The sequence below is a fragment of the Grampus griseus genome (genome assembly GCF_964374135.1).
Source record: "Grampus griseus genome assembly, chromosome: 19".
NCBI lineage: Eukaryota > Metazoa > Chordata > Mammalia > Artiodactyla > Delphinidae > Grampus > Grampus griseus.
In genome coordinates this window covers 42,757,599-42,784,303 of record NC_139013.1, presented here as the reverse complement: position 1 = coordinate 42,784,303, position 26,705 = coordinate 42,757,599, and positions in this window count along the sequence as shown.

Below are 26,705 nucleotides of genomic sequence, written 5' to 3'. Positions count from 1 at the left end.
ACCCGTTTTTCATGACAACAGTTTCATCCTTCTCTTCCCCGTCTCCACCCCTTCCATGCAGGCCCATTACTCAAAAGAAAGGCTCACCCATACCAACAAGCACAGCTGCAGTTTTGCCAATTCAAACCAGATGGGTCTGGAAGGCAGCTGCAGCGAGACTATAATTCAACCAGGAATTCCTAAATGTTTCAACCAAGCATTTAATCATGTTCTAGCTGGAGTTTTCTCCCTGTTCTGATTAGATGGGGGAGACCAACTTGGTTGGACTATGCAGGTTCAGAAAAGTTCCGTGTCGCTCAATGGATTGTTCCCTTCTGTTTCACATAGACCATACTCCACATAAGCTGCCTGTGGTCTCTCCATAGGTGCAGTGGAATGGATCACTGTTCACAGTTCTTCATGCCTTCTCTGTATCTGGATTGTACACCTACACCCTTTGCCTTGTGACTGTGAGGTCCCTTCCACTAAAAGTGGAGTGTATTTGCTCATTGAATTAGTGTGTGACTCAACCATGTGAATTTATCTGACTGATGGAATGTGAGTGTGTGTATGTGTGCGCGTGCGCACATGGGTGCTAGCCCTCGATTGAGGCCCAAGAGGCACTGCATTTTTCTGTTCCCACTCTTATGCTCTGTTGATGTGCTACAAGAACAATACGCCCTAGATAGTGACTGGTCTCAGAATGACAAAACACTCGGTGCATGTGTCTGACTTGAATGCATCTTACAACCTGGAGCCAAGCTCAGCTGATCCCAGACAAGCAGAGTGGAGACAAAGCTGACCTATAGACATACAAGGGAAACATAGATGTTTGCTGTTTTCAGACACTATGTTTTGGGAAAGGTTTGTAACACAGCAGTATAGTGGAAATAGCTGACTGATATACTGCCACCTGAGTTATCTTTCTAAAACTGCCATGTTATTATGTTAGCTTCTTGCTTCATGGCTCCTTGCCATGTATAGGGTAAGTTCAAACTCTTTGCCATGGCACTCAGAGCCTCTCCCAATCCAGCTTTGGCCTGAGGGTCAGTCTTTCTGCAAAGCCTTCCCAAACTGAATTGGTTCCCCTCCTTTGGGTTTCCAGAGCCGTCCCATGATCTGCTACAACCATAGTCGCCACACTGGATATCACTAGTATTACATCTATGTCCCTGGAAAGACTGTGAAACTTCAGAGTCAAGAGTCAGTCTGTTCATCTTTGTAGTCTCAGCACTAGCTTATGGCAAACAAATTGAAATTTTACTTTTACTTAGTAATGATTACAGCCCGCCTGCCCTTGACAGAAAACATTGACAGACCATTTGCTTACAACAGACTCAAATGTCATCTGAACATTTTCTAAAAAGTAACTTCGACTCCACAGTTTCCTAGGTCAGGAGTCTAGGTTTACACAATGATCTGAGTTTCAGTAGGAGGTAGATAGTGGTGCAAATATCACTGAAGGTCATAAAGATATGTTCTGAAAGCAAGGCCATGGCCTACTTAAGTTCTCCCCTTGGGATTCCAGCCTGATCCTTGCTCTAATGTTGACCCATGGCCATTGCCCAAATAGAGGGAGCTGAAACCGGGCTGCAGTTTGATTTTCCCAGTTGATTTGGTTGCAGTTTTGACTGTAATAATGTTGCTGTTTTCCCCGGGCTGACTGTTGCAGATGAGTCAGATGGAGCAGGGCTGTAGCCCTGGGATAGATCGATGTTATCGATCCTCAAGGATCCATGTCATTTCCAGGGGATTTGCTAAAGAAGCTACTTATGTTCCTTTTTCATTTTCCCCGACTCATTACCAGCTGCTGCTTCCTTCATACAACTCAGCAACACCTGGAGGAGTGGAACACGACCGTCCAGTTGGGGTTCAGACACCTTCCTTCAAAATTAAACACAAGACAACATGCGACCCACCAAAACCTGAGCCACATGAGGAAGTCAGGTCACACTGGCCCACAGGGGTTTGATATTTTTTGTTTTGTTTTAAAAAGGGCAGCCTGGCCCTACACTAAGCAATTGATCCCCCAGCTTAACTTTTAAATTAAGACCATTGTAAATTTGGGAACTTGAGAGGACATAGAGAGGACACCCATAATACTTTGCAAATGTCAAGTGCCTCTTGGCGTTGGTTACTTTTCAGAGGTAGCTAGGTTACAATGTACCGTGGTAATGAAAAAACCCCGTCAGGCCCACTCTACAGGGTTTTAGTCAATATACATAATATTATTGGGCTTTGCAAGGATTAAAGGTTGTTTCTCTCACAGCCTCACAATAGGACTATTTTTCCTACTGAAGGCACAAAAGAAGCCTCCCTGTTTACAGAGGAGCCCAGGACGTTTTGGGGCCCCAAAGCATCCTGACATCGCTTTATATACTTCCCCCTGCTGGTGGCTTTGTAGTTAACCTAAAAAAAAAAAATCCAATTTCTTTTAACCTATAGATGCCAGAACTTAAAAAAAAAAAACTGATTGGTGATTTATATTGTCCATGAGTCATTTCTAGAGTACAGAAGTGACTGTTGCCTCCAGTTTTATTCTGGGAGTGAAAGCTTTTATGTCACTCCATCCTCTCCACCAATTCTCATGTCTTTTCAATTATCCTATATTTAGTATAGTTTTGGAATCACTCATCCTGCAAAATGGGGTTCCCAGAACAGAGCATAATAAAAGGTGTGGCCTTACTGAGATTTATATACGTTAGGAGGCCAGAGACAGCTCACTAGAAAATTCTGTAATGTGTCATAACCATGACTAAATAAGAAAAAGGAAACTGCTCAGTATGCTTTGGCCCACTCGATTAAAAGGAATTCCAATCTGAAAACCTCACAACGGAGGGGCAGTGATTAACCTGTCCAAGGAAACTTTTTGGACAAGGATCACGGCGAATAATCCTGGGCTGGATCCAGGGCATTTCCCAACTAATACTTTTAAGCATCTCTACAACACCCAGAACCTTCTTAGAATTAGTTTGATTTTTTAAAAAATTGTGCTAAAAATACATAACATAAACTTTATCATTTTAACCTTCTACAGTGTACAGTCAGTGGCATTAAGTTATTCACAATGTTGTGCAACCATCACTACTAAGTCCAGCACTTTTTCACCATCACAAACAGAAACCCTGTACCTATTTGCAGTCACTCCCCATTCCCGCCTCACTCCAGCTCCTGGCAACCAAAAATCTGTTTTCTATCTATCTGTGGATTTGCCTATTCCGGATATTTCATATAAATGGAATCACCCAATACGTGGCCCTTCATGTCTGGCTTCTTCTACTTAGCATAACGTCATCAAGTTTCATTCATACTGTAGCTACAGCGGTCCCCAACCTTTTTGGCACTAGGGACCAGTCTCGTGGAAGGCAATTTTTCCATGGACGGGGTGGCGGGAGGGGGCTGGATGAGGCAGTAATGTGAGCGATGGGGAGAGACGGGGAGCGGCAGATGAAGCTTTGCTCGCTTGCCTGCCGTGGGGCCCGGTTCCTAACAGGTCCATGGCCCGGGGGTTGGGGGCCCCTGCTGTAGCATGTATCAGCACTTCACTATCTTTTCTGGTTGAATAATATTCCATCGTACAGATGTACCACATTCTGTTTATGCGTTCATCTGGTGATGGACATTTGGCTTCTTAGATCTGATTTTTGCTTCTCTTCGTGGTAACAGAAATTCAGAGAAACAACATACGGATCTACTGTTGTTGCAGTTGTTTTTAACAAGTCAGCTTGTTAACATTTTACTCTCAGTCACCCGTCAACATGTACTGGCACTAGAGGCACTCAGTCAAGACTGCTTGATGAGTTCATGTCCTTGAAAGAATTCTGCAAAATAATTAGTACAGGCGGTCTATGGATGTGTCAACCAGGAAGATATCAGGTGAAATCTGCTGGCTAGGGCAGAACAGGTACCCAAGATGTGCCCTGTTGGACTGTGAGACCATTTGTCTGAAGGATATTGTAATTTCCTATCATTGTTTGGACAAATGGTTGGTGGTAAGAGATCCTGAACTAAAGGGAATGGCCCATAAGACAGAGAGTAGAGAGGGCTGTGCTGGCTTCTCCTGGACTGGCCCTATCCAGAGTTCAGGTGGATGAGAGCTTGAAGGCTGCCTTTCCTGGTCAGTAGGGTCTCAGGAAACCGGGTAAGAGTTCCTCTGCAAAATATATTTGGGGGAAAGCTATGTGAACTGTAAACCATAAAAAAAAAAAAAAAAGGAATGGGTTTCACTGACAAGTAAGTCTGAGAAATATGGTCAGAGGTTAGGTTAAAGGAAGTCAAATAGATCTCGGTGTACAGGTCTTGGCAGAGAGTTTTAATACACGCATGTGCATTCTGAAACCCCAAGAGGCCAGACGCAGTATGCAGTATTGTCTAAAATTCATTGACTGTGGAATCCCTGTGCACTGTAAAGGATGTGCGCTGTGCTCCGCCTGCCAAACTAAGGGTCTGTGGGGCTGTGTTCAGCCAGAGGACTTGCGTTCTTGTTTGTCTTCCAAGAAAGGTCTCCCTTTTCTAACCTTCCTAAGTGTGCTCTGTAGGTAGCAGAGTCCCTGAACCCTTTTTGGTAGAGCACTGGGGATGGATGTGTGTGTGTGTGTGTGTGTGTGTGTGTGTGTGTGTGTGTGTGTGTGTGTGTGTGTGTGTGTGTGTGTGTGAGGGAGATGTATGCAGGGAACAAACAATTCTAGGGAATTGCTGGGCATATCCTAAATAGGGCAAGGCTGTAGCCCTGGGAAAGACCAGTTACTAAGAACAAGGCAATTTCTGTAGACTGAATGCTTGTGTTCTCCACAAACTCACATGTTGAAACCTACCCCCAGTGATGATATTAGGAGATGGGGCCTTTGGGAGGTATCAGGTCATAAGAGTAGAGTCCTTATGAATGGGATTAGAGCCTTCATGAAAGAGATCTTGGAGACCTCACTTCTCCTTTCCACCATGTGAGAACACAGTGAGAAGAGGGCCAGCTATGAATAAGAAAGTTGGCCCTGACCAGACCCCAAATCTACTGGCACCTTGATCTGAGGCTTTCCAGCCTCCAGAATTGAGAAAAATAAACTCCTGTCGTTTATAAGCCACTTAGTGTATGGTATTTCTCTTATAGCAGCCTGAACAGGGAAAGACAGTAATCCAAGGGTTGATGCCTAGAGCCACTTCACCTTGGAATTCATTAGGGATGAGCAGTCTCGGGAAGCATGGCAGAACCCTATTGTTGTAATTGAGCCCCTATATCTGAGGTCCTAAACTTGATTTAATTCTGACCTCCCTGAAGACTGAACTTGAGGCTGTGCTTTCTTCTTTGGTCAGGAGGAAGGTCTTAGGAAGTCCAGGATGAACGTCTGGGAGACCAGAGGAAGGGAAGGAGCTGACAGAAAGCCCATGGCTGAGGTACATCCTCTAAAAGCCCCAGAAGTCAGAGAGGAAGCCATCAGTGGGATGCACAGTCCAGAAAGTCTTCAGGGAAAAGTTGAGCTGGGCATTGAATCGGACACAGCTATTAACTCTCACCTCTGTGCTTCCTCCCCTCAGAGGTCATTGATGTTCAAAATGAAAAGAATATTGGAGCACTAAGGGATTATGAGATTCCTTTTGAATCAACTCGGGATGATTAACTTATTTTTTATATTGCCTAGTTTCATGTATTTATATTCGAATTCTCTGAAAACTGGTACTCCATGTGGGATAGTTCTAAGAAGATTTGACTAATCACAACATCCCAAACCATGGCCATGATCATAATGGAAAACAGGGTTTACTAGATAAACATGCTTCTAGGATTACAAAATTGGTGGCATTAAAGCCAAATGGCTCATAAATAAAAGTAATTCTGTACGTCAGGTTGCTGTCTATTTCTTGCCTTGTAATAAATATATATATACACATTGTATATCATGTGTTATTTTTTTCTGCCTATAAAAGATATGTGACCATTGTAGAAAATTTGGAAAATAAAAAAACACAAAGAAAATAAAAACAACCACTGTAATACCTTTGTTCACGGTTACAATTTTGGTGTATACATTTTATACACCTTTATATATAAGTATGTATTTTATTTTTATAGATTGTTTACATATGACTATACATTTTATTTTAAAAATTTCATTTTAATAGATTTTAAAATAAAATTGGGATCTCTTATCTATGCTATTTTTAATTTAAAAAAAATCACTTATTAATGTATTATATATATTTTCCCTGTCTTTAAATATCACTTCACAACATGGCTGCACAGTGTACCATTATATGGACAAGCTATATTTTATTTAATATACCCCCATTGTTGGATATTTAGGTTGCTTTAAATTCTTCTCTTATACATAACTCAGTGATGAACCTCTTTTTTCCCACATCTCTGATTGTTTCCCAGAAGCCTCTCACATCTTTTTCTTATACTTCTATAACACTATAAACCCTACAGTCATCACTGCTGTTTATAATTATTTTCCAAAGATGAACAAGATACTTACCAGGTGTGAATAATCTCTCCTCATGTGAATGTCATATACGAAGATCAGTAACACAAAATGGCATGTTGAAAATACTCGGCTTTAAAGTATTACATCCCCATGGGACTTCCATGGTGGCGCAGTGGTTAAGAATCCGCCTGCCAATGCAGGGCACACGGGTTCGAGCCCTGGTCCAGGAATATCTCATATGCCATGGAGCAACTAAGCCCATGAGCCACAACTACTGAGCCCACGCTCTAGAGCCCACAAGCCACAACTACTGAACCTGCGTGCCTATAGCCTGTGCTCCACAACAAGAGAAGCCACGGCAATGAGAAGCCCACACACCAGCAAAGAGTAGCCCCTGCTCACTGCAACTAGAGAAAGCCCGCGCGCAGCAACGAAGACCCAACGCAGCCAAAAATAAATAAATAAATTTAAAGTATTACTTTCCCTTACAACATAAGAAAATGCAAAATAAAAAGTGGATTTAGCAGCACAATATGTATATAAAATACTCAGAAAATTTTCTTGTTCGAATCAGTCACATACTGAGCTTCTAGATCACTTCTCTGTGGTTCTGTCAAGTTTCTTGACATGGAACTTTCCCAGGACAGAGTCATGAGGAGCCGGCTGACCTCACCTAAGCAAGACGAGCCCAGTCAAAAAAGCAATATTCTTTTTTTTTTTTTTTTTGCGGTACGCGGGCCTCTCACTGTTGTGGCCTCTCCCGTTGTGGAGCACAGGCTCTGGACGTGCAGGCTCAGCGGCCATGGCTCGCGGGCCCAGCCGCTCCGCGACATGTGGGATCTTCCCGGACCGGGGCACGAACCCGTGTCCCCTGCATCAGCAGGCGGACTCTCAACCACTGCGCCACCAGGGAAGCCCAAAAAAGCAATATTCTTAAAGTGCTATTTCTAAGTACCTTGCACCATATCTCTAGGTGTGACCTGTGCAGAAAGAGCCTGTGCAGAACTGTGGCAAACAGAGTCTTATTTACAGGAAAAAGGACTCCATGTTGGCAGACTGATGAAAAGGCTGCACCAACCCCCTAGAATTGTTTGCTTAAAAGAGGTCTCTCGGGGCTTCCCTGGTGGCGCAGTGGTTGAGAGTCCGCCTGCCGATGCAGGGGACACGGGTTCGTGCCCCGGTCCGGGAGGATCCCACATGCCGCGGAGCGGCTGGGCCCATGAGCCATGGCCGCTGAGCCTGCGCTCCGCAACGGGAGAGGCCGCAACAGTGAGAGGCCTGCATACCAAAAAGAAAAAAAAAAAAAAAAAAAAGAGGTCTCTCAGGTGTCTTGCTTGATGTAAACCTGTGAGTGGAAGCTCAACTGTTTCACTCAAATAGACAAAAACAGCAAGGCACAGAAAACACAAAATCAAGACGGTGAGTTGCTTCACATGAGCATAACAACCTATGACTTCCAGAATCTTCTACTTGAAAAATGAATAGTAGAGTGGCTGAATTGTAGAATTCTCAAACTTAGAGATATCCCTCAAAGCTTAAGCTGGCTTTCCTAAACTTCAGTCATTTGATTATCATCTTCATGATTCTGTCCTATTCCTACAACACCTCCACTGTGACTAAATATTTTTCTCTCAACGGACTCACAATTTTATTGAAAGAGATTTAGCCTCATCCTAAGAGACAATATGTATGAAATCATGAGATTACGTGCTTATTATATTTTTATAGGTACATAAATGTTAAAAAAAATTGTTAGTATACCTCCAAACATGATTTTCCACATCCCACACGTGAGGACATACTGGTTTAAGGAAAGCTCTTTCAGGACAAATGCAGAAAGTGCGACTGTCTATAATAGAGAGTAAACATTTGAGACCTGTTTCTCTGAAACTCTTATAGACTATAAATGAAGCGAGTTTTAAGAAGATTTAAATAAATGTCTAGAGGTCAGAACCACAATGAGCTGTTCAATTAGCGGTATTAAAGACACTAACTTGACTCTCTGACGGCAGATGGACCCATTAACACTGTCCAACGTCACATAATCCTAGAACAAACTAAATATTGGCCAACATGGTTCTCTGTTCTGACCCAAAGTTACATTCTTTGTCTCTGGGCTCACCTTTCTGTTTATGAAACTTCACTAACTAGCTGAACTGACAGTCACTCTCCATGCCTTCTGGAAATCCTGCTGACTGAGGCCCATGCACTCAGTGTGGTCCCAGGTAATAATCTACACCCTGGAGCACCTGAGCAGTCCTGGCCCCACCAGCTGAGCTATACCCTTCCTAAGAGTTAGTTGTGTTTGTCCCCAAGCCTGTTTATGGAGGTTGTTCTTGTTCATGAAATTCATAACTGAATTAAATAAAGTATAAACCAGAGATACATGCGTGCAAAAAGAGTTGTTTCTATGACAGCTAAACTAACTCTGTGAAAACATTCAGCTGAGTTGCTGAAAATTGCCGTGTGGGTAGGAGAAGTGTTAACTGAAGGATTCTGCACTCTAAGCGCCTCTTGGGTGCCTTAAATTCTCCCCTTACTTCAAAGATCGGAAGCTGTGGACAAGCAATATGGCGCTGGTTCACGCAAAAAGATGTATGTTGTTTTAAGTTTAAGATGCTTAAAGTACATGTGATCATATATACATTTATGTTTCCCTGCTTTAGACAAATTTTAAAATTAACCAACCAACTCCTGTTCCATTAGAGCTTTCCTAAGGGCATACACGACAGCTGTTCTCACTGCTGGGCCTGAAATACTGTACGTCGTACGTGTCTCAGCCTTGGCCTGTCTCATGAGATGTGAACTCTCCAAGGACAGGGCCTCTATCTTAACCATCTTTGCTGATTATATGTAGCTAAGGCCTTGCAGCTACTGATCAATATTCTTAGAACTGAATACAGTGTCTTTGTTCTCGTTAATTTGAATTCCTTCAAGTTGACTGTACTTCCCACCTTGATCCTGAGTCATTTTTCCTTATGGCCAAATAACTCAGTGCGCCTGGGATGAAAAAATGCCTGTCATTGAGCTGTCCAATCTTCCAGGATTGGCTAGTAGGGGGAAAGCAGAGGAGGGGACTTCTGGCAGCCTGAGAATGACTGAGGTATGGCTTGGCCAATTAAGTACTTCATACTAGAATATTCCATGAATGCTATAGGATGGTGAAGTAATTCATCACATATATTTAAAGTTGAATTTACTGATATTTTATGGTATTGGATATTATTTCTATTAACATTTTATGCTGAAATTACAGAATGATTCGTGAGTACTGAATTTTTGATTGCTTTTACACTTGCTGGGACACTATTAAACTTGATTTACGTTAATAGCACTGTAAGAAGATATTAACAATGAAATTTCCAAAAGCACTTAGCATCTCATAATTGGAGTTAAATGACAAAAAAAATGAGGGGATAATAAAGTAAAGAGAAAAGGAGAGAGAAAGTTTTGACAATATTCTTTTTAACCTGTGGTTCTTAATAAGATTTTTGCAGGATTGTTTTAGGTTAGGAAAGAATCAAATCTCCGACCGAGAGAGATGATGCTGATTTATTGGAGGAGTTTTATAATACAGAATAAAGACCTAGCTCCAGGTAGAGAGTACAGAATTTGCTACTTCTGGGAGAGAAAATTTCTTGATTTCCAGAATAAGGAGGACATTTCAATTAGCAACTTTTTCTTCTGTCTATGGTAACTAGAAGACATTCTAATTTTTTTTAATAAAAAAATTAATTTAGTCATGGCTGCTGAAATTAGGAGAGGTAGACATTTAAAACAAAGCCAAAACAATCATAATAATAACAATTAATATAACAAGTTTCTTTGAGCCCTCGTTACGTGTAGGTTCTATGCTAAGCAATTTAAATATACAATATCATTTAATCTTGACAGCATTCCTATACATTAAGCACTATTATCTCCACTTTACAGCTAAGGAAAGTGAGATTGAGAGAAGTTAAATGGCTTTAACAAGTGGTGGTGCCAGGATTTGAACCCAGGAAGTCTGATTCCTGAGCAGGTCCTTAACCACTGCACTCTTGTGAGCGTAACTAAGTTATAAGCAGCTGGTTAGTGTCAAAGCCACATTCATTGGCTCTGGGTGCTTTTGCCTTCATGGGCTTCTTTCTCCCTGAAAAATTATTCAAACTTCTATTTTCTAATTGCATTGGCATTAGAATATATTAATACATATTAAAAATGTTTGGACCAAAAAGTTCACCTTTTTGATGATTTTAAAAGAAATTAAAAGACTTTCGTGGCCCCCTCAAAGTGTGGTGGGCCCTAGGCACTGCGTCTACGGTTATCTCGCGAAGTCAGCCGTGGTTAGCATGACAAAAAAGCCAGGACTAGGACGTGAGATCATGGAATCTCATCTCTGATTACAGCCAAGTCCACAAAGCTATGGCAATGGAACGAATGGAAATAACATGAGAAGAGGAATGAGGAGGTTTTCATCTCCTTTTTTTCTTGGAGGACACATGGCTTGGGTCCTTGCCGGTTCTTTGAGGATGGCAACTTCGGAACTGATGAGGTCTTTATGGGCTTTACCTTAATCAATATACTACGGCTTAGTTAAAAAAAAAAAAAATGACAAAAAGAAAAACAAACTTGGATCCTTAATGGACAGTACTGCCTACAGATTAATAAATGTTAGAGATGACCAGTGTTGTCAGAGACATGATCGACTGCTCTATTAGGATTCTGACCTGGGCCCCCATTTGGGAAGTGATTCCCTAGAAACACAGAAAAAATTCAGCCAAACCCCACAGTACTCATAGCAACAAACTGTAGTTTCTGTCCCCAGTGCAAATGAGATTCATCCACTGACGTTTCCTCCCAACCCAGTCATGCTTCATGTTCTTAAGAGCTAATAAACTAGGGGTCACTCTGAGAAGGTGTTGACTCTCAAGTGTTGGCCCCAACTTGAATATATTCTGAACAAAAGTAATGAGGAAACCAGAAAAATCTATTTTTCGTTCCCAAACTGCTACTCGACTCCCAGCCTGGATACAAGAAAGATTCAAACATGTCTGACCACATTACCATGTAAGGGTTTAGTATCTGTTTTGCTTTATGATAAAAGTAATCTCAGGTTAGCTCTAGCTGAATTGGATCACTTTCATGAGGTCTCTCAGTGGTAGATTTAACAACCTGAATGAGATTTATGTGTAGACTTTATGTGAAATTCCCCTCTTTTAAAGCCATGGTAAGTAAGAAAAATGTACCAAGAATCCGGGATAAAATATCTTCCTTGTAGTTTTTAACACATTTAAAACTGTATGATTTTACTGACTTACTTTTTTAGTTGACAAGACTCTTTTAAACTAGAGAACAGATAACCAAGTACATAGCATGTACAGACTTCATTTGGAAACTGGGCATTAGTTACCTTAAAAATGATTGAGAATGTTAATCTGGGATTCTGTTAAGATCATAGCTAACAAAAGGCACAAAGTAAAAAGGTAGCTGATAAGCAAATGATAGATGATTGAATGGCTAGATACACGAATAGATTAATGAATAGATAGAAAAACAGATAGATGGATAATACAGATGAATGAATTAATAGAGACACAAATGGATAGACAAGTAGATGACAGATAATAGAAAGATATTCATAGATCAATACATGGTTAGAAAATGGATAGCTAGATGCACATGGATGAATAGATGACTGGGAAATAGAATAAATAGTTGATATATAAATGAATATAGAGAGATGAATGGAGAGATAGATGCTAGAGATTGATGAATGTAAGGATAAATTTGGAATGAAATTGTAGATAGATGCAAGGGTACAACGATATCACAGTTGTACCCAACTGGAATGGAATAACAATGAAGATAATGTCATTTCTCTCCATGGAGCTACTTTAAATAGTTTAACTCTTTTGGGGGAAGTATAGGCTGGAGGCAGGAAATTAGTCAGTGTCTAAGAGCTCTGAAGTTTCATAATAAATGTGTCAGTGATAGGGAGGAAATGCACAGGTGTTCCATGCTTTAGCCACTTCTGAATCCTCTGTAATGCTCGCTTGGCCTCTTTGATACACACTAGAACAATGGGAGATGCGCAGAGTGGAGGGTGCACAAGGCAGCCTTCGTGCATCCTTGGTGATACACAAAAGTCATCGCTTTTTGCCTCTTCTTTAATTCTGATATTCATATATACCTTTCCTGGTAGATCTACTCGGGAAGGCTTGGCGCTGTAATTAATCTACGTCACAGGAAGATGTACTATTGGCAGAATTTAAGAGTGCGTTTGAGCTGCTGTGATGAGTAGGGGCACCTCAGCCTGTGTGATATAAATTCCTCTGCTAATTGGATTGCTGGAGCTAATCAGAAGCCAGAAAGGGAATAAAAAAATCCGTCTTCCCGCTGCTGCTGCTGGTTGATAAAGCAGACCGCTCCTTTCAGGACGGGGGGTGCTGGAACTGAGTCCTCATGTGGAGGTCTTACTCTAGATGGCTATCTCAAAGGAGGTGCATCCCTTCTGTTGCCAGGCCAGGAGGAGACAGCTAGAGCAGTGAGAGAAGAGAGCAGAATGATCCCAAAGAGATTTTACTACCGAATCACAGAAACAGAGTAAGTGGGGGAGAGGTGAAAGGATAGGAAATCGAAGACGGGGGGACCATCCAATGGCCTGAGAGAGCTAGAAGCTTTTCCTGACATAAGGTGCTACTTCCTGGGACCCGTGAGCATGCCTGCCATCCACGTGGGGGCATAACTTCAGGAGGCCTCATCTCTGCAGCCAGGACTCCAAGCACTCAGGAGAAAGTCACTCAAAGCTTGCGTTTAGGTTGACACTCCTGTACCCACTTTTCTGAAGGTGAAAAAGCCAAGGGGAGGATGAATTCCATTCAATACTAGGGCAAGTGCAGTTCAGGAGACTCCGTTGAGCTGCTCAGGCTGTAGGGAAGAGGGGAAAAAAGACCAAGGTCTGAAATGTCTCGCCTGCTGGAAACATTCCATCTGCTCCCATACTTTCTAGGTTTTGGATGAGGCAGAAAAAGCAAGTTTGTGTTCAGCGTCCTGTGTACCTTTTCCACCAAAGATAAATAGTGCATTCCAGCTGGAAGAGTGACACGTGTATACCATACAGGGCACTGGTTAGACCTTGGTGGTCTTTATATCTTCTTTGCTTAATAAGGCACTACCACTTCTCCATAGAGGAAAACGTATCCCTAATATTTGGTTCTACCAAGCTGAATTCCCTGCAGTTATCTTTCAATCCCTCTCTTCGCCTCTCCTCTATTCTTTTCTCTCTGTGATTACCACTTCTTTGCCGGTATTTCTTCTGGAGCCCTCTACATACGCTAAATCCTTAGCCATGATGAGTGCAGCGAGCTCCTCTTGCACACAACAAAGACTTCTATTTCTTTTTTTTTTTTTTTATCTTTTGGGCGACACGATAAAAAATAACCCTGTATTTATGCAAATTGCAAAGTAGCGTGTGATAATGAAAACAAAACAGTGCTGGCCCGCAGCCAAGGCATGGCACTGACGGGGGCTCCCGACCATTCGGCTCTTGATTCTTCGGGGGAAGCAGCTGTAGAGAAAGGGGAATACAGAACACCGGCGTCACCCGCGCACTCACACGCGCGCACCCTCGTTCGCACGCATTCCGGTACCGTCACCTCGGAGCCAGCCAGCCTTGGGATCCAAATCCAGTTCGGCTGCCTGCCGCCACCAGCACTTCAGCGTCGTCCCCCACAAGCCTCCCTGCCCCGTGCTCCTGATTCCCTTTCAGGAATTTACAAACATTTTCCACAGATCAATATCTGTATTGATTATTCATTGTGAGGGAGTCGTGTGTCTTTGGTGATCCGGCTCGCAGAGGTAGCAGCCAAAGCCTGCTGCAGGGGAAAGAAACAGCAGAAGGCGAGAGGGACCCAGCTCTTGCTGGGTCTGCGGCTGTCGGCAACACAGAAAGGAAGAGAAAAAGAGGAACGTGCTGGGAAACGAAGGAATGGATGAGGGTGGAGGAGAAAGAGGGAGCAACAGCAAGAAAAACCAAGCGCTGGCTGCACATCTGGTTGCAGGGCTCCTGGTGGCTTGGAGGAAACCCCCATCTTGGGTCTGCTGTTCCGTGCATCCTGCCCTGGACTCCCTCTGCTCGGGGAGCCAGAAGTGACTCACAGTTTTGGTATCTCCTACGTAAGAGCTTTGGGGGGATTCCTTGGCTTGCTGACAGGAAAGGAAGAAAGCAGCAGCCGGGAGGTAAAACACGATTACTTCCAACCGCCTGGCGGAGGACATGCAGTCTCTTGGCTTGCCTGGAACAGCTCGCAGCTCTCTGATGGCACGCGGAGGGAGAGTAATTAAAAAGGCCAGCATCACTTACTAAGTGAGTAAATACAAAGCCGTTCCAAACGTGCTCTCCGGCTAATGAGAAGCTGTAATTTCTTAGACTTCAAGGCAAAACAAGACAGTGATGGGGCTCAGTGGACTGTGTGTTTGTGTGGAGATGGGGTGGGGGTGGGGGCGGGGGTGGAGATAAATCGACTAATTGTTGGCCATGTTTAAAAAAGGGATTACTGGAAAAGACAGTGAAATGATGACAGGAAAACATCTTGGACCAGAGCCAAAAAAAAAAAAAAAAAAATCCGGTCAAATCAAGTCTGCAGCTCAGAGAAAACACCCATCACTCCTGTTGGAGGCTCCCACAGGAACTGCCCAGTGTTCCTCAGCCGACAATGGAATATTATGTGGGCACCAGGGGACAGAGCCAGGGATCACAAGAACATCCAGAGGAAAGAGCCATGGCATGCCAGGTGACACAGTTATGTCATACTTTGAGAAAACAAAACAAAACAAAATAATAAAGACCAACCTGTCCTTTTCTTTTAGTGGGAGCCCCTGCTTGCTCAAAATAGCTTCTGTCTATTGAAAGCAACCTCCAAGTGTGCCTTCTGGTAACAGGAGCTGCTGATTCTCTGTTTGTCACCAGGAAGCTGCTGCAATATTACAGAAAGATGCTGGGAAAAGGAGGTTGAGGAAATTCAGTTTTCCCTTGACCGGGCTTCTGGCAAAACATGCCAGGTGATTGTCTTTGACATCTGGACCATCATGTGGGAGTTAGTTTGGGATTCGTCTTCTGTTGTCACCCAGCTGTGACTTGGTGAGTCCAAAGCCAACCATGATGAATTAAGACTCTTAACACAGGGTTCCAAACACACACGACAAAGTGGGGACCCCAAAGAATAAAATGAGCTGGATCTTCCTTCTTTCTGGGCGTTCAGTTAACTGAGCTGTCTTGTTCCCCTACAGATGAGTGGAGTTGGGTTTTTTTGTTTTTTTGTTTTTTGTTAGGATTTCCAGGACTGGAAGGTCAATAGAAAGACATGCTCCTTCTCACAGGGGATTTACTCTTCATGTTGCTTCCTTATTTCAGACACCCCAGTACATTGCAAGTTTCCTGAGCAGGAGAAATATATCCTGCAGAAGTGTGCCTTGGAGACTCAAAGGAGGAGGAATTAAGCCAGTTGTGGATGGCTCGGGCATCTTAAACTGCATTTCTTCAGCATTCATAGAGACCTGTGTCTATAGGGTCTGTGTGTGTGTGTGTGTGTGTGTGTGTGTGTGTGTGCACGTGCACGCGTGTGTTTGCTTGCATGTGTATGGCTCTGTGTCTGTGTGTCTCTCGCAGAGGGAGGAAGAGAGTGAAGTCGGAGCAGACGGAATATTTGGGCATTTATGTAATTCATGCATTGAATGTTCAATGCTGCAAGGCAGACAGCCATCCATCCCTGGACTCTGACACTCTGGAGGGCCTGTACAGACCTGATCTGAATGTTAAATGCAGAAGATGAAATTAGCATACTAACCAAGGATGTCAACCCCTCCTTGCAATCAGTAAATGGCCGTCTCCTCTCTTTAAAGCCGGCATCGCTACGCGCGAGCCACTTAACCATGTCCTCTGGCAGGTCCTTTTTTGTGTTTGTTTTTTTGTTTTTGTTTTTTGATGAAAGACTGGAAATTCATTAATGAGGAGGGAAGGAATGGCTTCAAGGGGCTGTAATGAAAACAAACGATCCTCTTTAAATCTCATGTCGGCCAAAGCTGGGGGTGGGGGTGGGTTGCTTTCTGTTCTGGCGCTGGAGAATAGGAAATTCCACAGCCAACAGACCCCTTGATGAGAGCGCAAGAATGCATTGCCTGGGAATTTCTTCTATGTGGCAAAGAACAGCCATGGCCAGTATGTCTGTGTTAATAAAACTTAGAATGAGCTTTATCTTCCGAACTGTAAAGTGTGGTCTACCAGATGTCTTTCCATGCCGTCACAGGTTATCAAAGTTTCTTGACCTTGTGAGGCTAGGGAGAGCCTTCTGGAATCTTTTGGCCAGTTGCCTCAGCTTTTGAAGTAATACAGATTTTTCTTTTGGGCTATGCTTTGGCCTTTCCCAAAGGAAGTAGTTGCTTTTATTTTAATCTCTATCATACAAAGAAGTACACAAAGGAAGAAATTTAACTTCCACTCCTGTAGAGCCCCATACTAAGGCAGACAGAATGCTGCCTAAGAGCTAAGAATCAGGCTCCACCCCAGGTATTTGGGCTTCCTTTTTCTTTATCTTAGCCACTGTATCATTAGAAACAAACTTCTCCCCTTCCATTGTGTTGTACTGGTTTGACTTTAAGCCAGGGGTCACACACTCTGAACTCTCCAGGGATCTGTGGGTACCAGCCTGAGGAGGCAATAGGGAGGAGTGGGGCTTGGGATGAACTTCAGACACAGCCACTCACTTTTATTTACGGGAATAAAGGCCCTGCCTTGTGCCGCCTGACCTTTCAATGTTCCAAGAGGTAATAGAAATTGGTATGTTTAAATATAAAAAATATCAATTTTGAAATATTGGCTCAAAGTGTTATTTTAAAAAAATTCTACAGGTCAAATAAAGCATATTTGTGGGGACAGCCTTGGCCTATAGCATGACAGTTTGCAGTCTTCATTTTAGTCTAAAATAACTACCACAGGTGTTTTTGTTAATTTTGTAATTTTTTAAACACTCAGTCTTTCTGTGAAATATTTTAATTAAAAAATATAGATATTAGCAACTGCATGGCAAATATCATGGGAGTGTGTGTTTTGTTGGACCAAGAGGGAAGTGCTAATTCAAAACAATCAGGCGGGGAAGGAAATAGATATCTGCATGGCCTGCTGGTCTGCTGGTCACTGGCATCTTAGCAGGCAGTGTCTAATGTTAGCTTTATCTAAGGTAGTGATTGAGCCACAAAGATTTTTCACAAAGGTTATAACTGGGAGGATTAACTATCTAGAAAGGAATACGTTTGAAAATTTTTCATGTGTATCTCCATCAATTTTTAAGACAATTAGTGATTAGTAGTAATTTAACATCAAAAAAATTTAAAAACATTTTTCTTCTTATTTATCAACAGAACTCTTCATCGCAACTGAGTAGGAAAAAAAGATAGAAATCCCCAGGAAAGAGAGATCCTGCCTTTAGTTTGGAAGAAAGCTTTTCCACGGCACCTGAAATAACTTCAACAGGAAAAAGCACCTCAGCAAATGGTGAAGGGCAGCAAGAGAGCCCATCTCCTCACACAACTGTACAGGGCTTTCCAATTTCCAGGGTGCTCTTCACACATATTATCCTGTCTAATTCGCACTACAACCAGGCAAGATAGTTAGTATTTAGCTGATTTCATAGATGAGGATCCTAGGCTCAGAGAGGTGATGAAATTGCCTGAGGTTGAAAGCTACTAAGAGGCATTCACGGGTCCTCTGAGTCTTCATCTGATGCCATTTTATTATTTGTCATAGGTCTCATAAAAAAAAAATCCTCTTCAGAACCCCTGACCCAATGCTTCCCATATTCTTGATCCTCTATCATTCCCCCACCTCACTCCCTCACTATGAGATTTGCATCTTGTAGTCTGTGTAATTTGTAGTCATGTGCAATTTGAAAATGCTCCCTGTACCCCGACAGCAATTAAGAACCACTGCTAAGTTCCAACTGGCAGTGGCAGGAACCCTCCTTAACTTTCCACTCTCTGCTATTTGCTCCTATCTCTTTCCTTCCCCTGAAAATCTAGTTTAGCCAAAGGCTCGTCTACATGTGCCATGTCTTTACTGCTTCACCCCCTTTTGCATCTCTACACAGAGCACTCTGTTTTCATTTCTACTTCCCCATTTAACTGCTCAGGTCATTAATGCCCAATTAAACTGTGCTTTCCTTCCTGGCATGGTTGGATTCCACTGACCACTCCCTCCTCCATGGCACTCTTATCCTCTGTCACTTCTGACACTATTCTATGCTAGATTTTCTCCTTCATTGATGGTGGTGTCACCTCAGACATCCTTCTTTTTAGTCCCTTAAATATTAGTGCTCCCAAAGAGGGTTTCTGTGGCTCTCTTCTAGTCTCAACTGTACATACTTAGCTTTGTGCAAGTGTAAGCCCCTGGCTTCAGTAGTCATATGAACCAGTCATCAAATTATAACCTCCAGCCCAAACCACTTTCCTGAACTCAGCCCCAGATATCTGGCTGTATGCTGACCTCTCCTTGGGTTGGTCCATGGCATCCCCGACTCAGTACACCCTGAACTGAATTCATCATCATTCCCAAATCTGTTCCTCCTCTGCATCCCTTTTCCCTCTCCCCCGGCCCCACCCCATTGTCAACTGCTCTTCAAGTTCTTTCAATTCTACTCTCCTAACTGCTTTCTAACCTCTCTCTTTCACTACATTCCTACTGCTCCTCTCTTGGCTTATTTCCCCAGTGGCTTTTCTAACACAGTGCATTCTCTGTACTACTTCTAATTAATCTAGAGAAAGTGCAAATGGGATTATTTTGCTGACTTCTGTGAAATCCTTCAGTGGATTCCACTTTCCTAATTTGGCCTTCAAGGCGCCTCATGATCTGGGTCTTTCCTCTCCCAAGTCTTCTCTCTTGAACCTCTTCCATCTCCTGCTCTATGCTCTAGGTCATTCAATACCTACCCATAGCTCTTTCATGCCTCTAGGGTTTCACATGGTGTTCCCGCCTCCTGGAATGTTCAACTCTACTTTTTTCATCTGGCCAATTCCTTCTTCACCTTCAAGACTCTGTTCCAGGAAGAAGCATTATCCACCCTCCCAAGTCTCTCACTTTGTGTCATGTGCTGCCACAAGCCCCCTACCCTGCCTCCCTCTCTCATGGCATTTACCCCAGTTTTACAACAGTGAGTTTCTCCTATTTGACTGTGAGACACTTAAAAGCTGTATTCCCAGCACCCAGAACAGGTCCTGGTGTACACTGTGTGCTTAATAAATTAATATTACTATTTTTATTCTCAGTATCATAAATAATATTTTTTTAGCTGTACGATTACAGGTCCCCCAAATAATCAAACTGAGGGAAATACAGCAACCACTTCCCATAGTGAAAAAAGGATTTCCTATGGTGTAATTCTCACTTACATCAGTTTTTTGACTTTTGTCAGGTAAGAAATGAACACTGGGGTGGTCTTTAGGTGTTTGTGGATGTGGTAGAAACTTTGGAGTTAATTAGAAGCTCTGGCCAAAGCTGAACTTCCTTTGCAGAGTTCCTGGGAGGAAACACTAAATTAACAGTTCAAGGTTACTATTAGAAAAATAGCCTGTTTCCTTTAGGCTATACCTCCGAGAGCTTGTTCTCTTCCCTGCCATTTCTAAGATGTTTCCACTTTCCTTTTGACCTGGCTGCACCTGCCACCTTAACCCTGGTCTTTGCAACAAAGGTAATCTTACCTAACCCTAACCCAGAGGTCAGAGACTGCTAAACGTGTCTTTTGCATATCTTCCAGCAGCAGCACATTCTGGAGCACTCAATTAATACCGGTTGAGTTGAATGGTGAGAAAAGATGTGCACCACAGAAGGAGGAATGAGGATGGTTTTGTAAGCCCCCATCTCCCATGAAGCAGAAAATGGCATGAAATCACTAGTACCATAGCCTCCGGGCAGTCCCCAGAAATATCTCAAGACATCGTCAGGAATTCCTAAATTTGCAAAGACAGTTGGTTCTTATTATTCTTGGTACTTACGTTCTATAAAGTCACCAAAGAATTTGAATTAGCAAAAACTGAACCATTGCTCCTAGGGGAAATACGGGGTTAGGTTCCTTTGAGCTTCTGGTCACAGTATTTTTGTCAACTGGTCAATACATAACCTTGTTTTATGTGTGTTATTGTTTAAAGACACCTTATTTAATATGTATTGTTAAATCATTAGCATTGAACTCATGTTCAATAGCACTGAAACTCATGCCTGATTGAAGCTGATCTAGTACATGCGTTTTCTCTCTAAGGCACATCACAGCCTTTTTGAGCTTAAGAACACAAGTCAGCACTTCGGTACTCTGCTTGGAAGCCATTTTAAACAGTGAACCAAAAGCACAATAAGTGAAAAACAGGACACTGAATAGACAGTGAAAAGAACACTAGTTTACAGCAGAGTTGAAACAAGGTGGAGGGTTACCTCATTCAGCCTTAGTTGGGATGTGCATATTAGATGACTCAAAATTTTGCCTCTCTGTACATGTCCACCAATTACTATGAAAGTGCTGCAAGTATTGATTTAGGATTTACAAATAAATTTAAGTGAGTAGGTGAATTTGCAAATACAGAATCTGTGAATAATGCAATTGACTGTACTACTAATATATATTGATGAAACAGAAGAGTTTTGCTTATTTGCAAATAGAGATTAGGATGACCTTGTTCACAGCACAGTTCTGACTTTGGAGTCCATTCTTTAATTTGTGCAAAACTTCTTTCTGGCAAAGGGTCACCTCACCTTCACTTTCTTGGAACCCTTCATATAAGTAATTGCCACTTGCTAGAAGTTGTCTGATTGTTGCGGTTGGGGTGGTGCATTTTTCTCAAAGGAACAAAATTGGTTTGCTGTGATGAGATGCAAAGCCTGGGAGAGCATTTAAACTCTGTCACCAGCTAGGAGAAGTCTCCCACTGCCACCTCCCGATGTTTATTATGGCCTCAGCAAAACTAACATTGACTCATGTTAGGCATCTCTGTCCATATGAAGAGGACTTTACATGACTGTCTCTCTTTTTTTAAATTTTTATTATTTTATTTTTATTTATTTATTTTTGGCTGCACTGGGTCTTTGTTGCTGTGCATGGGCTTTTCTCTAGTTGCCGCGAGTGGGGGCTACTCTTCGCTGTGGAGCGCGGGCTCTAGGCGTGTGGGCTTCAGTGGCTGTGGCACAAGGGCTCAGTAGTTGTGGCTCGCGGGCTCTGGAGCACAGGCTCAATAGTTGTGGCACATGGGCTTAGTTGCTCTGTGGCATGTAGGATCTTCCTGGACCAGGGCTCGAAACCGTGTCCCCTGCATTGGCAGGCAGATTCTTAATCACTGCACCACCAGGGAAGTCCTTACATGACTGTCTTATAAAGCTATTCTTTTGAGCTAAATCTTGGCCTCTCTGGGTCATATCTTCATTTACATTTCATACTGCAAGCAACTGCTTAGAAATTTGTTTTTGCTGTTTTCTTATTGATCCCCATCTTGGTGCAAAGAATGGATGCAGAACTCTATGCTAAAACTACGCTACTCTTTCACACAAGCCAAAGACACAGACATGCATTTGAGAAGCCAGGAAAGGGGATAAATTAAGAATTCAGAGTATAAAGAAAAGAGAAGCATGGCAAAATTTCAGATAATGGGAGTGATAAGAGAAGGGTCTGGAACTTCTTACTATGTCTTACAAGGAGTAAGTGTGGAGTCGGTTCCACAGCAGGATTGGAATCTCTGTTATTTATTATTATGATCCTAACAAAATTGGGTAATGGTGCTGAGAACTGTTCCCTCTTCTGTGAAGTAAAGAGCATGATACCAACCTTCAGAAGTGTCTGTGAGGATTAAATGAGGTCATGTATGTAAAGTGCTGAACTCAAAGTCCAGCAGAAAACACTATGAAAATAGAAGGTGGTAATTGTTGCTTTTGTTACAGTTTTCTAGCTTCCTAACTAACCATCTGCTCTGACCTCTGGGTAATGCATATTCATGGTGTCATAGAAGACTGGAGTTGAAAAACCTTTCTAGGTCCACCACCTCATTGTGTAGAGGAGAAAATCGGCTGAGTACGATTCAACCAGTAGAGCATCACATAGCTAGTTGGGACAGAATCAAAAGGAGAACCCAGCTCTCTGGAGCTCAGTTCACAACTATGCAGTCAAGTCCTGCGTGCCCAGATCTCCCTTCTAGAACTTCTTTCCACAACTATCAACTGTCTACCACACCCACCTTTCTCACCCCAATAGCCCAGAAACCATTGCTCTGTGGATTACTATCTTCTTTGGCAGAAAGTCTCAGTGCTTGCTGTGCATTAGCCAAGGAGAGTATTTTAGAGCAGGAACTATTGAGCAGGATTTCTTCATTTTTTTTTTTTACCACAAATATAAATAGTTATCAAGGAATAACATTCACTGCATATCAGTGTAAGACGGAGCAAAAAGGATCATAGAAGCTACAGAGGAATGCTCTTTTTAAAAAGGATCAAGTATTTCTGCAGATCTACGCAGTAATTTGCAAGATGCTCTCTCGGAAAAGTCCACAGGGAAACGCTGCTGGATGTATAACCCCCAAAGCTTATAACTGATCATGCAATGATGGGACAAGAGAACTGTGCTGGACAAACTGTATGGGGCTGGTTAATTTCCACCAAGCCTGTCTTACTGAGTGGTGGCTCAAAGTGGGCTGTTCCAGGAGCCAGCAACCTTTCCATTGGTGTGGGGTGGGAGGTGAGACAGGGCAGTCCAGGGGAAGCCCTTGCAGGAACTGGCTGGCACCATGAAATGATGGGGATTTTGTGGCATTCAAGAGGGAAGTTGTATGCAGCAGGACAGCAGCATTAGCAAGACAAGGCATGATGTATGCATGAGTTTAAAGGTGAAGCTGCGGTCAGAGTGTGGAGTGTGTGGTCAAACGAGAGAGGGGTCTACTACTGTTGAGTTCAGCTAAGGGAGCTGGTGCCCCAAATAGCTACAGAAGCACCAAGCTGGAGTCAGCATCAGAGCACAGGCTGGGCCCACCTCTGCTCAGCTGAGTTGCGCTACCCAAGCAGGTAGCAAGATTTAGAAGTGGTGAGGCAGGCCTGGTGAGAATTGGTGGATCCTCACCTATTTCATCACCTAAGAGATAAATCTTTGCTACAAATTGCTGAGATTTATCCTTGAGCCAATAATAACATTCCTTAGTGGGTAGGGAAGGTCTGTGGGGCAGATCCTCCTATTTTTCCATGGCTGTGTCCCACTCAGTCTTATTCCTCACTCATTTGTGTTCCCATTCTACTCATATCCAATTGAACTGATGAGCCACAAAAGCTGATATAAGATGTAACTTCATCAGAATATCTTCCTTGCAAAAGATCTGGAACTGTATTTAATCTGCCAAGGTAATAGGTTTAAGTGAAACACAGCTGACATATCCGGTCCACAAAGCTATTATATTTGCATTTTATATTGAACATGCCTGTAATATTCTCTTTGGTAGATGGAATTGACATTTCCATATGATGGTAAATGCTACATGGTGAATAGCTTTCATCAGGGTTCTGCTTCAGCAATTCCATCATTCTATAGGCATAGAAAAAGATCACAATGGATACACAGAAGCATCTAACACAATGTGCTTTTCGGCTACAGTCTGTTCAGTGGTTTAATCTGGATTTATGCAACATCTCACTCATCCAGAATCCAACTGTTAGCAACTACCTTACTTATCTGGAACTAGTTAAAAAGAAAAGCCCTCTAGGAGCCAGAAAAGTTGCCGCTGAAGTGGCATGCACGGAAGCGCAGGATGTTAGAGTCCCTTAAGCACTCAGTCTCAGCTGGATGTGAAGCCCCCTCCCTTCAAGTACCAGGTTTGAATGCTACGCTCATGGCCAGGAGCTCTTAGAAGTAACTGCACCATGCAAGGCTGCCCTCCCTTGAAAGAAAGGGTGATGAGGAAGGGTATGGGCTCTTAGATCTTTTTCTGTGTGGGTCACTCATGAAGGCTACCTTGGATGTGTTGGTCCCTGTGGGGAATGGGAAGTGGTACCATTGGTCCAATAAAAGTTGGTGCTTCTGGATCTGCAATACTTCTTGGTTTCTGGGAACTCCCCATTATTAAGTTGCCTCTTCTTTAGAGGGTACATGAGAATATCTGAACTGATAAGTGAAGGACCCCAAAGAATACCGGGAAACATTGTCTGTCCATGAACAGAGCTTACAATTTTTTTTTTTTTTTTTTTTTTTTTTTTTTGCGGCACGCGGGCCTCTCACTGTTGTGGCCTCTCTCGTTGTGGAGCACAGGCTCCAGACGCGCAGGCTCAGCGGCCATGGCTCACGGGCCCAGCCGCTCCGTGGCACGTGGGATCTTCCCGGACCGGGGCATGAACCCGTGTCCCCTGCATCGGCAGGCGGACTCTCAACCACTGCGCCACCAGGGAAGCCCTAGAGCTCTACAATTTAAGAGCAGTATCCCACAGGGATTCCCACACTTCTGGGATGGAGAGCTGTGGAAAGCTGTGCTGGGAATATTTTTGAGTGGTAGATGAAGGAATCTTCTAGAAAAGTATTCATCCCAAGGAGAGGGTCAGGCACATAAAGTTTGACTCAAGAATGACACGGTCATCAAAGGGGTGGGTAGATGACCCTATGATCTGGGACATGGGATACCTCCAACTGTGAAGATGAGCCTTCTCTCCTCCTTCTTGCAGGCCAAAGCCCAGGACACAGGGCTAAGTCCTGGTGACAAGTGAAAGGTTCAAGAATGACTTTCACACGACGCCTTTTTGAGTGATGGGACACGGTAGCTAGGAGCATTTGGGATGAAGGTGATTAAGTGTGGAATAAAAGTGAAGGAAAGGGATTCTCCGTTGGCAGTGTGGTTGTTTCCAGGTGATGGCAATGGCAAAGGGTAGAAATGGGAAGGTAGACCTGGGAAATTTCAACCTGAAGTAGGTCCGAGTGCTCATGGTCTTATCAGCTCCAGTTTCAGGAGGTTCCCCTAGTGACTGGCACAGTGATGTGGGACAGCGCCAGCTTGGGCAGCAGGGAGAAACTGGCAGACAGCAATGCCACCAGCTTTGGGAATGACAGGAAATAGTACTTTTGCAGGGACAGCAGCCATGTGCCCTCATGGCAGCCTGGACAGTGGCAGGACGAGGCACACCCATAAGGAGACATACGTGGCAGAGGACTCAGAGACCAGTGGAGGCTCAGAGGACTTATGTGAGCACATGTGGCATCCCCCTCCCTGGTTACTTCCCACCTGGGGGAAACTGTGAGTGAGTATGGAGGTCCTACAATTGTAGGTAGAGGTCAAAGCCACCCACATCAACATGATCCTTGGTCCACACTGGTGTGACCTGGAGTAACTGGTTAGCTCAGGGATCTATCCCTGGAAACCTTGGGAAGAAAGGATGGGTGTCAGGAGCACGACACTGTGGGTAGTCAAACGCTACTTGTGTGGACATGATAACCGATATAGAAGCTTCTGTCTCCACTTCCCCCAGAGCCAACAGCACTTGCCGCTTTGTTCCCTAATTGTTGATTTACTCATCTGTCTCCTGCGAGCTGTAAGCTCCTTGAGGGAAGGGAGTATATTTAATTCACCTTTAGATTCCTATTCTCAGCACTGTGTCAGGTAAGCAGCACGCACTTCACCAATGTTTGTTGGATGAATAGATAAATATGTGAATAGATCAAGAGATGTCACAAATGAAATGACCGTCTGAGATGAGGTTATGTCAATAAGCAAGGATGTGTTCAAGGCCATTGCAGAGAAAGAGGTGGAAGACCCCATTCAGAACTCTCCCGGGGCAGAGGCAAGTTCGGGGGAATAGGTACAGTCCAAAGCTGGCCCCTACATGGGCTCTTTCAGAACCTTCTGGATTACACCCTCCTGATTGTAGCCTTTAGTGATGATCTCAGTGTTCTAAAACAGGTCCCCAGAGCTCTGCAATGAGCAGGCAGGTGGTAGTCTCATACCCCAACTACTCTGAGGTCTTGAAAATTGAAAAAGTGAAAGGGTAAGAAGAGCAAGGTCCTGCAAGGTGAGAACTTAGGACAGATGAACTTGTCCTGCTTCTTTAGATCCGTGGACTTCAAGAGGGTTGGATCCTTGGGGTTGGAACATGATTGGAGATACTTCAGGCAGCTGAAGGCTGGCAGACACTGTGACTGTGGCACGGGGGTCACTCTCCTGTCTCCTCCAAGAGTATAGTGAGAAGGCCCACGTCCCTGTGAGCAGTCCTATGCTTCCCAGCCAAGGTTCTTGGTGATGGTCCTGGTAAGCAGGGCACCTTGGCCAGGGGGCCTTCCC